General features: G+C 41.3%; 1 non-coding gene across 1 annotated transcript; it reads right to left on the reverse strand.

Moving 5' to 3' along the window:
- Positions 1–7,448: 7,448 nt before the first annotated feature.
- trnar-ucu lies at positions 7,449–7,540 on the reverse strand. The gene is given in 2 exon segments: positions 7,449–7,484; positions 7,504–7,540. It is a non-coding gene; the product is annotated as a tRNA-Arg (tRNA).
- Between the last annotated feature and the right edge of the window lie 5,045 nt (positions 7,541–12,585).

Consider the following 12,585-nt stretch of genomic DNA (forward strand, 5'->3'; position numbering starts at 1 on the left):
TTCCTTTCGATCAAAGAATCAGTTACTGACCCATTGTTGCTGTTCTAGAAGAAGAGATAGTAATTCGATCAGGCATGGGCTGATATGAACATGTCATGTCACAGTCATCCTGTCCAACATGATTATGATTGTGTATAATATGTAATTATGAAGAAACAAATATTTTTATTGCATCACAGTCAGTGAAAAACAACAAAGAATTTTGAATAAGTAATCATGATTCATAAGGTCTTTCTGCACAAATAAAGGATAAATTCACGGTGGTAAGTAACCTCATCACTGTATGTTTAAGTTCAGAATCGCAATGAACCTTTTTTTTCCTGGGGGATACAATGAGCAAGCCATGCCTCCAGTCATGGTGACAGGCTTAGGCAAATCAAAATCAATCATGGCAGCAATACAGGACTCTACGTCAGTGAGATACAAAGTGTGAATAACACTATACAAGTTAAATTAAACTGAACTAACTGATTAAGATCCAAATCGCAATTTTTGCACATCTTTTGGACAATTACAATTGGTCAGAGGTATAATACTGACTGGTCCTTATGTAAATACTTGTTATATAAATCATATTCTATAAGTTACATTTCTGAACCATAACAATACATTCTTTATTGGCAGCTATTTGACTAAAAATTAAAAAGAAAAAGAACCGGAAACTTTTCGTTTGAATGTTCTGTGAAAACAGTCTAATCAGAGGAGAATCAGTCAGCTGCCCAGAGGGCAAATACACCACCAAAAATAATCAGACTGTTTTGAAATGTTCAATGCCGACACTGTGGCAGAAAAAACACCATCTGCCACTAAATTAAACTTTCTATCACAAGACCATTGTGAGTGATCAGATAATGGGAGCAAGGCAGAAATTATGAAGAGGCGAGAAAATAAATGGCAGAGAATCTTGTACTACTGAAAAGATCAAGTGAAGCAGGCCATTCATCTTTGTCATGGGGAGCTGAGGATCTTTATCCTGACTTACGTTTTGTGATATTTTGGTGATTGAAACTGGAGAAGAGGCAGAAGAAGAACGCGAGTCGAGGAGGAGAGGTGAAGACGTGAGAGGGGAAGAAGAAGTGTTTGAGCGGAAGAGGCATTGCTACCGGGTGAAACCTCATCCTGACAGAAGCTGTTGTGAAACAGCAGCAAGTATATCTCGACTCTGTACGTTTGACCTGGTCATGTCAAAGTGGAGACGGAGGGGGATAGACTGACAGTGAGGCATTTCTCTCTCCCTCTCTCTCTGATCCAGACAGAATCCATGCAGCACATTCCTCCAGAGCTTTTTCACCACTCATCGACCTGTGTATAAGTGTGACACTTGCATCAGCAGGTTTACTTTGAATCTCATTTTTGAGTATTAGCTGAAATGTGTCTGAAGCATTGAGTATTCTAAACTGCCATGTCCTGGGAAATGTACACTGAGTGCTTCTTCAGACTAAAATCCGAATGAAAACAGATTATTTTGCCACTCCCACGCAGCAGAAACAAGCTTTGGTCTCAACAGTGACATATTATCACTGTATAAAGTTAATAGGAGGAACTTGTCAGCAAATAGTTTCCTATTTATATATTCAGCAGATATGGAGCGACAACAGCTCCATTTGGAGTCGTTTCTCTTGCCACCTGGTGGCCGTGAGTCTGATATTCACTCTCCCTTTATCTCAATTTGAGAGAGAGAGAAATAGCTGGCTTTTTAGCAACTAAATGCTTGACGATGTTCACAAGCTAGTCGTTAACTTTGTGGTTTGGTGCAGAGATGGTAGCTTACTTACTACTAATGAAAAGATATTACTTAAATGCAGCAGCTGACAGCTTTTCCCTCAGGCAGCCCATATTCACACAGCGGCCATTTTCCTCTGACCTTGTGCTCAGGGTGAGAAGCTCAGGAGTCACACTGCTTTGTTTGCAGGTGCTATAAATGTTGTGATTTGTATCATTTTACCTCCACCTAATTGATCAGGAACTGAAAAGACGACATATACTAAAAAATATCATCATACAATAGGAAAGCCGTATTCAATTAAAAAATATCAACACATATCTTGGACACAGCTTTTTAAACCAGGAGGTGAAAGCACTGGATGTAATCAAACAGCAATGCTAGCTAGACAGTGCCCGATGTACCTCCAGATTTTCACAATTCATCTTTTCAGTTAAATATTCCATTTACTTCATTATGATGATATTACAGTGGTGATATGTCAGTTTAAGTATTAAGAGTAAGTAAGTACTCAATGCAAACAAATAGAGACGCAGCCGAGACCAAGCAGACCAGTCTGGTCAGTTCAGAAATCTGAATGACTTTACTATAATGCAGCGTTTACAACCAGAAGACGACAACATGTCATATCACAGTGGACTATAACCACAATCCAAGACGATACACATTCTCATATGTAAGGAAATGCATTGTATATATTGTGTAGCATTACCTGACAATGAGAAATGCTCAGATGTGGTGAGCAAAGATGGATGATTTAATATTTCATAGGTCTAATGGGATTTATGGACTATGGTATGACATCATCATTTTAAATGACATCCAGCCCTGAGTGTGTTCATGAAATGGCAGATAAGATGCACCAACAACAACAATACATATGATGTATTGGAGAGTAGCGTGCCTTCTGCCTCAACGTCTCCATTTGCGAAACAGGCCCGAGGACAAACATGTGTGTTGATGTTGTTGTTGTTGTTTTTGTCATCATCATATACTGGAGCTATCATCGTTGTCCTTGTACCCCCCCACCCTCTCTTTCCCCTCTCACGTCCTCCTTCGGGCTCTGTTAATGCACTGACTCTACTGGGTGACAAGAGAAATGTGCAAAAGTCACAAAGGGACACATAAAGAGAGAGAGAGAGAGAGAGAGAGGGATGAAAAAACAGATGTGGGTGGGGGGATGACAGAGAAAGCATGTATGTGTATGTTTGTGTGTGTGTGTGTGTGTGTGTGTGTGTGTGTGTGTGTGTGTGTGTGTGTGTGTGTGTGTGTGTGTGTGTGTATGTGTGTGTGTGACAGCATGTCTGTGGTATTAGGTCTGAGCAGAGTGAGCATGTCCTCGCCAGAGGAGAGAAGCTGTTGATTCAACTGGTCGCTGCCAAGGCCTTGTCGCCCTTGTCCTCATCTCTCTGTCTCTCTCTCTCTCTCTCTCTCTCTCTCGCTCTCTCTCTTAAAATCCCTTTCTTAGTCAGTCTCGACCTCTCTCCCCCTCTCCCCCTCTCTCCATTTCACTCATACATATTATAAACAGGACATTTTACCTAATCCCAAATCTCTGCCCCTACTGCTTTGCTTCTTTGACGTGTCACCATTGTGAATTACAATCTGCACAGGAGCGGCTTGCAAGGTTAAAAATAATGTTGAACACAAGTAAATCCATGAACATGTGTCCTTAAAAACCGAAGAGGATGTGTGCTTTACTGTGACGCATGCTCCAACAGGATGGACAGGGCCTACAGTGTACTGAAATAAAAAGGAAATCACCGCTGTGTTGCATCACTAGCTGCAAATGCAACAGCTATATTTTTGGAAAAATAAATATGCCAAACATGCTCTAACTTCAAATCTCTGAAATATGTGGATATTTGTCTCACATAACAATAAATTAAAGATCTTTAGATCATGTGACCATCTTAATAGACCTGACATGTACCAAAAATCTGCATCAAGCCTATTATCAGACTCTGTTGCATTTGTTTACTTGTTCAGCAGACTTGGAAAATGTGATTGTAATTGTCTGACATCTAATATAAGATAAAATGCACCATTATATAGTATGGTAAGTAAAGTATTAGAGGGTTTAGACTTATAACTTCTACTTAGGCGAACCCAAGACGCTCAGTTATGTTTGTGCCAGTGATCCTTCATTTCTGTTGACGGTTGTTTGTGTGTTTCTTTCATTCATGCTTTTGTTAATTGCATTTTCCTAGCTTAGCTTATTAAGTATAGCTAACTTTGGCAAAGTTACGGAGATGGAGACCCTTTGAAACCCAGTTCAGGGATGTATGTCATCGGTGACGTGAGGCATTCTGCTCAGCTGGGTGAGATAACTGGGTCAGAGCGACAGTAGGAAACAGCAGTGACTACAGTGGTGAGCTAACACGCTAACCCCCCCCCCCACACACACACACACACACACAACAATGTCATCATCAATCACAATGCTGCACTTTGAACATCGTCATATGCCAAATCAGTAGACATCGCTCAGCCCTGGCAGGTAGTATTTGGTTTATATCTGCAGTCTAAGCTGTCATCTTTCCTTTTATCCTCACTGAGAATGTCTGTGCAACTTTAACAGCTCTGGACACATAAAAACAGCCAATAAAACACGCCTGCCACTCCAAATGTAACACTGGCTTTACTGTATTTGGAAGCAGCCGTGTCAATGTTAGACCGTGTCAGAGCGGATTTAAAAAGGTGTGTATATGTGTGCGTGTGTGGGTGTGAAGTCATGAGACAGTATACTTTGTTACAATAGCCTTAATGGAACAGAGTGTTTAGAAGCTGCTAATCCAAACCAGTGATGGAAACAAACGCACCTCGAGCCTTGGCCTTCTATTTTTGCCTCTAGTATCCTCAGCGCTTCAAGCATGCATCATCCCAAACTCAGGCTTAGGCAGCTAGCACCTCATTACCATTCTGTAGAGCAGTTAACATAGCCGGGGATGCATTTCCTCCAGCAAGCAAGCTGAGGTCAGAGCGGGGCTGCACAGGAAGTTCATGTAATTGACAGTTTTATGAGCAATTGGCTGCTTCAGTGTTTCTTAAACTTTTTTTTTTTGCTGAGTCTGTGGAATACAGGCACGTTTCTGGTGGTAAAAAAAAAATCAGGCATATTTCATAAGGCTTCAATCTCGTACAAGCCGACACAAAAGCAGCTGCAACTGATTCAAGTTCAGATTTAGATTTTTGACAGCAGGTGATGCTCTCATCAGAAGCTAAATCTCTTTATTATTCCAAAGCCAAACTTGTCTGTGGTAGACTGGAAACATAATCTTTACATTTGTATTTATCTTTGAAACAGATATAGTATTTTTAAAAACTGTATATTCTGGATGCAGAACAACAGTTTTTATTCCCAAAGAAAGATTGATTTATCTTGCACAAAATAGCTGTGACCTGAATTCCGCAACCTCCACCTCATCAGGCTCATGGTCTCCCTTATATTCTGCCCAGATTTAAGATACACAGTTCTGGACAAAGCTTGTTATGGTTCTACTAGAAAGCATCATTAGATACAGGATTACTGTCTGTTATTGAAACATTTCAGCTAGACTGCCAGCTCAAATCAATAACCTGGTGAAGGGACTGTCAAAATAAAGGATTTTAAGAATCCGGCGCTCACTCGGTGTGAACACAAGCTTCTCATTCCTGACTGTTTACATATCTCTTGATCTCTAATTACTGGTCACAGGACTAGAAAAAAAAGCTGGCAAACAACCCCATGGTTTCTCTGCTGCAGAAGTGCACTTAGCTGAATCCAGAGTGGTTTTAACCCAAAGCGGCATCCACCACAGCTGCTCCTCCCGACGTCAACCCAATGTGCAGCTGCCCTAAGGTGCAGTTCCAGTAATACACACTAGATGCTGGCTCAAAAAAATCACTGTCTGGAGGTCAGAGGTCATATTTCTTTCTACAAATCAACATTATCAACAGAGTGTGTCTGTACTTACAAATTTTTACCATATTTTACAAATCGCGGCGTTGTGTTCACCTGCTCAATCCCAACCCACAATCTGTCACATTTAAGTGAAATTTCTAGCTCCAAACAAGTAAATCCAGCAACATTGTGAGGGTTAGCTGGTGAAGGAGCTACAGTAAACATGTACTGACCCACTTTGCAAAGGTGCAGACAGGCCAGGCATAAATGTCATCATTATAGTTGTGACATCCGTGTGACACACCAAACTGTTCAGTGTTCCACTGGGTGCTAATATTACACCCCACAAATGCTAAACCCAGTATGGGCACAACAGTGAGTTACAGAAAAACTCAAGCAGTCGGGGTATTTAAACAGACTGACCCAGGAGATCTAGGCTGCGTGATTCAACACTTGCTTTACAGCGACAGCTCTGAGTTGAGAGAGACAAATCAACCCAGTGGGGGAGTGAAGGAGAGGTGTCTATTTTAGCCGCTCAACTGACTGTGTGACCCCCTCACAGCCTCCTCTTGAGCTGACCCTGCCGGTCATAAATCACCGTGAGCTGCTTGGGTCACTCAGAGTGAACTGTGAGGCTGACTGGATTTTTTTTTAAACATATTGTTCTCACAGAGATGTGTGTGTGAGCCTGTCTGACTGAAATATGACGCCTACAGTAGCCAGATGGACAAACAAAACAGACAAAGACAACATAGAGTGGCCAGAAGAAAAACACAGTGTATGCGGGTCAAGACATTCCTTCTCCTACTTATATTTCTATGGCATGCTACAGTGAATTAGTGACCAACTACTATAGTAGTCGCCCCATGGCAAGTTCTGGCCTGCTGGCAAGGTCTTTATGGACCTTAATGTTTGACTCATTCAGTGCGTGTTCCTTAGGCTGCTTCTTATGCCATGACTCCCATATGATTCACATGCATCCTTGTCCCTGAATGTCATGTCACAGCAGGCCGGGAGGAAAGTCGTTGATCAGTTCAATAACAAACTGCCTTTTCAGATGCACATTTCCATAGAGTTCATTTCCATTGATTTCTATAAATAAGCAAGACTATTGGCATTAAAGGCATACTTGATTTTGCTGTGTTAGTGTCGTTCTCACATCATCATTTTTAATGTGGCTCCAGGACTATCAGCTCAATTTATCTTATTTCAACCTTCTCCATTGAAATATATTGCTATGCTGTTAACTTATGTTAATGATCAATTTCTGTTTATTTTCAGTTTTCTATCGCTGTTTTTTTCCTGAGTCACAAATCTTTGACACTATAAAAACATGATTGGTCAGTTGCAATGAGGCTCCTGGAGCAACATCAATTATCCAGAAACAACAGAGAAATATAAGATAGTGCAGCAGTTTGCAGCCACACAAGCAGCTCTGTGAAGCTGTGCTTTGGCACAGCAGTGCTTCGAACTAGATGTTAACGTTAGCATGCTACGATTCTAACAATGAGCATGCTATCATACTGAAGTTTATCATTTTTACCATGTTTACCCATTGAAGCTGAGGCTGACTGGAATGTTATTAGAGCACCATCAAATGATTGTGAAGCTGTTATTTTAAGGTCAAAAGGTTAAATAATGTTGCTGTGAATTTGTAACTTGTCACTCAAACAGGAATAAACGAATAAAAAACTGTTGCTGGAGTGTGGCAGCATTTTAAGGATCTTCTTCCTTGCGCGGCCTGAGTAGCGCAGTAGCATCTTCCTCTGTGTTGGCTGAACGGGGACATGCTTAGTCGCTTTATGATGCAAACAGGAAGAAGTGGTAGCAAGTCATAAATCTCGACTCTGGTGGGACTCGAACCCACAACCTTTGAATTACTTCTTCAGTATGCAACTAGAAGTCCAATGCGCTATCCATTGCGCCACAGAGCCTCATAACCATCAATAGGTGATAAAGGGTTTTCACTGACCTCAAACTTGTCTTACAAGTCTTGAGCACTAATATTTACATTGTGGTTACCTGTCTAAAAGTACTTTATGCCAAAAATCTAAGTTTCTCAACATAGAGAAATATCAGTTTACATGCAGGGAAGTGTTGTGAAGATACAGTTCCTCTAAAGGTCAAAGCAACTGTATTTTTTCCACACAGGAGATGAAAGTAAAAAATGAATGACAGCAGGTATTTTAATTAAAAAAGGGTAACATACTGTTGCTTTAAAGAGTGCTTTTCAAAGATACTGGAAGTTCAGCAGACTAGATACAGCTTTACTACTGAAGTTCATCTCAATGTTCTCACACAAGTCTGACTTGACTAAACAAGACGGTGAAAGTGCTGCTGTCTGGATCCCAGCAGGAGGCAACAATCTTTGCTACATGTCTTTAAAGATGGATAATGGAAATCATCTGCCACTCCCTCTTTTAGACACTGCGCTAGATTTTTCTGACCTTCCCAGTGTAAATCAAACTCACTTACTTCAAGGTAACCACACCTCATTAGGATCTGTACTGGAAGACCAAATCTATATATACATGGATGTATGTTTACACTATGAGAAGGTCTGTACAGAAGTGACCTCATAGTAACCTCCATGTAAAAAATACTGTATACTGTACTGGAGATGAAACAGTAAAGACAGCAGCTCCTGTGTTATACTGTGGAAATCAAGCTGTCAATATTCAGAGCTATACGTGACTGTCACTGCTGGTGGTCTGCCCTGTGAAAACGGGCACTTTCCCATGCTCTCTGTCTAGACGAGGACGGACGGACACACGCGCGCGCACACACACACACACACACACACACACACACAGACACACACTACAACAAGGCTATAATTTATGTTAGCGGAGTTGTTCAACTCTCAGAAATAGCATTAAAACCTCAAAATATATGTTTTTAAACTGTTTCTCCACTGGATTCTCAGTAGTTTTTTTCCCCCACAGTAATCACTATAGAGACAATCCTCCTAAACTATCAAATCACTAGAGATTTATCAGAAAAATAGATCTACTGTCCTCTGACATCACTCAGACTGTAATATCACTTTTAAACAATTAAAATATGCGAGAGTAAAGTTTTCTGGATCTATTTATTATTCTACCTACTGATTCTAAAGAATTTCACATATAAAAATATGTTGCTAAAATATGACGAGAAGCAAAAAGATTTTGTCATACAACTGGAAAATATCAACACACTTGTTTGGACAGATTTCGAACAGTAAATGTCAAGAAGTCACACACATACGACACAGCTAAAACTCAAGGGACAGGTGATGCTGACGAAACACAAATAGACCCAAAACCCTGAGGTAAAAGCTGGGTGGTAAGCACTGGTGGAGGTGGTGAGGAGGGGGGGACTAAAACAGGCCCGTGAACAACATCTAGAGGCCAGCAAGTACACCTGCACTGAGAGCAGACAAACAAACCTCCCCGGCAGCTGGTTAAACAACACACACACGCAAAAACCTCCAGCCTCTTATTTATAACCTCGCCCACACAGCGGAGAAGAAGGCCCGGAGCAGGGAAGACGCAGTCACACAGACAGACAGTAACAGCTGGTTACAGGAGGGAAGCCAAAGGGTTCAGGTCACACAGGAGGGACACTGAGCATTAGGTTCGGAATAACACAGAGAGAGGCGTTCACGGCCACATTACTGATTATCTATCAAAATAAACAGATATTCAATTCATCAGCAACATTTCTGTTAGTCAATTAATCAGAGTATTTTTTAGGGGGAACAAAAATCTAATATTTCTGATTCCAGCCTCTTAAATGTGAATATTGGTACTGGTGTTTTTAATCTTCTATGACAGTAAACTAAATAGCTTTGGTTTGTGGGCAAGACATCATCTTGGGCTCTGGGAAACACCAATCAGCATTTTTCGCCATTTTCTTTGTAGAGCAAAAAACAAAATAATTGACTGAGAAAATAGTCAACAGATCAGTCAACAATGAAAATACGGTAATGCGGCCTTATACTAATATTAATATATTAGAAATACTGCCACTTGTATCAAACTGCAAGCAAAAGAAGTAAGTTATTTCAACTTTTCTCTTTCATCTCACATGAATATTACCATACATGTATACTATGTTAGACTGGTGTGTTGTGGCATCACAAACTCAAGTATATCCAGCAGGGGAAAAAAAAGAATATAAAAATACAATGAATCATGCAACTGTCTGTCTCAAATAATAAAAAGCGTGCAGAGGATCAGGTCAGCAGCTTCTTCACATTCATCTTATTTAGCAGCACAACTCTCCAAGTGGAGTCACTCGAAATGCGAAGGAGAATACCAGCCCCTTTGAAGAGGAGTCAAATCCTCAATCATGCTGATCCTGATTCAGACGAGTGACACTGGAGCACACTGTCTTGCGAGTGTGAGTGTGTGTGTGTGTGTGTGTGTGTGTGTCATCACATCATCAGTCTTAAAGTTTATGTAACTGACCCCCAGCAGAGCAAATAGTTGGCAAGAGTATCACGTCCTCCCTGGCTTCTGATTAAAAGGACATTAATTCATCCTCTTGTATTGATTCTATTGGAGGGAAACATGGTCCTCTGGGTGCTGACGTGTGTTTGAAAATAATTGCTAACATTAATTAGACACTATTAAGATACAGTTTGACTTACAGACAGGTAGATGACACAGTGGCAGTGTATTACACCATGATGACATGTGGCTGCGCAGCCCGGTATTTATGTTATTGAATTGGATCTTTATATTGATAAAAGGGACAGTTCACCGCAAAATGCAATTAATCATGGACAAGAGGCTAACTCACAAACCTAACAATTGTTACAGCTCAACTGAGGAGGACGCCATTAATGTTTATGACCTGCACTGTCACAAGCACAGGCCTCTCATCTAGGAGTGGATGCACAGCAGCTCAGTTAAATGAGCATCCTGTGTGATAATCAGTGACAGGGGAAGACTTCTGCTCACAATCAGGCTAGATCTGATTAATGCATGAATCTGCAGTACATGCATTTGTAATGCAGAGTGGGTGAACTGAAGGTTGAAGGCTTGTTCAGCTGAAATTTCAGCACTGTGTCCAAATAAACACTATAAGCCTATTTTTATTTTATATTTTACGCACAGCACTGAGTCTTTCCAACTAAAGCGCCTGGAGACTGTGGAGGACACAGCATATGAGCTTGTGAGTGCCAACTGTGGCTTTGAAAGTAGAATACAGTTCGTCCCGCAGCGCTCTGAAATATCTTCATTTTGCCACACGCCACAGGGCAAACAGTGTTTGACAAAGTCCATCAGTCAGTCACCACTGTGCCAACTTTAAACACAAAGCGCTTCGTTGAGGTATCTGTTTAACAACTCGGTCCGAGTTATCGCATGTTAACATGTAATAAAATACATAAAAGCCCAGCTGTGGCCTGTTCCAGAGTCATAGGTCACGCATCATTAGCACATTACTGAGTAACTTCATGCGGGTGCTCTGTACCTTCCGTGTCGCTGCTCCTCGTGTCCGGCCTGGGCGCAGTGTTTGGTTACACGCTGCCGCAGCTCCGTCCGTCCGTCTGTGTGTCCACCTGCTGGTGTGAAGGGTCTCCTGTCCTGTCCGGCCCTGTGGCTCGGGTCGGAGGTGCAGCGTCCTCCCGGTGCCGCAGAGTCTCCACACTGGTCCGCTGAGGCGGCGGGAGCGCGCGGCGGGGATGCGCGCGCTGAGTTAAGTGGAAATCAATGAGCAGCTTCTGGAGGGCGGTGAGAGAGGGAGGCCGAGCTGCAGGGGGAAGCTCATCTCAGGGACTCCGAGCATCACATGTCCTCTGGGATCACTGTAGGCTCCTATGAGAGGGATCAATCACTCACTCAATCAGTCAATTACATTTGACGCTGCACCTTTAAAATTGTCATATGATGAATAATTTCACCTGGAGGGCGAAGCTAAAGACAAATGTTTCAGTGTTCTCTTTCTTGATAACACTGTCTTCTTTTGCGGGGTCAAATTATATCACAATGAGGAGGATTTTAACAATATTAAGTAAAGAAAGAGAGAACATTGATTTGATTTGATATTAATTGATAATCCGCACAATCAAACTGTAAATGTGCTCATTTACATGTGCTCAACACTAATACACTGAATACATAAGCTTTTAGAAATGTCTAATGTGGGACAGCTTCAGTTTTAAGTCTGTGGTTAAATGTGGGTTCATTTGATTGTGTGAACATGAGGGAAAGTTCAGCTCCACAGTCGCGCACACACACACACACACACACACACACACACACACACACACACACACACACACACACACACACAAACTACAGTATGATGATGCTTGCAGCTTGACATGCCACTGCTGTTTACATCACTGCTTCCTTTCTCGTGGGAACGATGAAAAGCAGCTTATTATAATGTGAGAGGGCCCAGAGGAAGTTCATTTGCAGAACGAGAGTTTCATCATTCAACAGAATTTCACAAGTGTGGCCGATGACGAGGTTCATACAGAGAACAAATTAACATTAATATATTTCGATCATAACATCAACAGCACAGTGATTTTTTTATGTAACATTATCAGAATCTCAGGGTTGTAAATTACAACTCTTCATCTCATGTGATGACAATGACTGTATACTCTTTCTGCATATAGACAAATTGCCTATTGATTTAAAATGTATAGTAAAATGTCTGCACGTAGTTTATCCTAATAATTTCCACCATGGACACAAGTAAACCAAGACAAACAGGAAGCGACTGCTGTGATTGCAATATGAATCGTTAAAGAGGTGTCTTGTTCCCCATGATGACGCCATGATGTCATCAGTCTGACTTACATGTCTATATACAGTATGTGTGGTTTCACTTGGCAAATGAAATGAGATACTGTATTCTTTTGCTCTTGTCATCATTTTTGCCAAAGTTTCCTCTCACAACATAGTTTGAAAATTCATTTCCTGTTTAGGTCGGAGGTTGAAATAACATCAGAGAGCTCCCAACACACATGCAGCTC

This window comes from Acanthopagrus latus, chromosome 7, assembly GCF_904848185.1.
Source record: "Acanthopagrus latus isolate v.2019 chromosome 7, fAcaLat1.1, whole genome shotgun sequence".
Lineage (NCBI taxonomy): Eukaryota > Metazoa > Chordata > Actinopteri > Spariformes > Sparidae > Acanthopagrus > Acanthopagrus latus.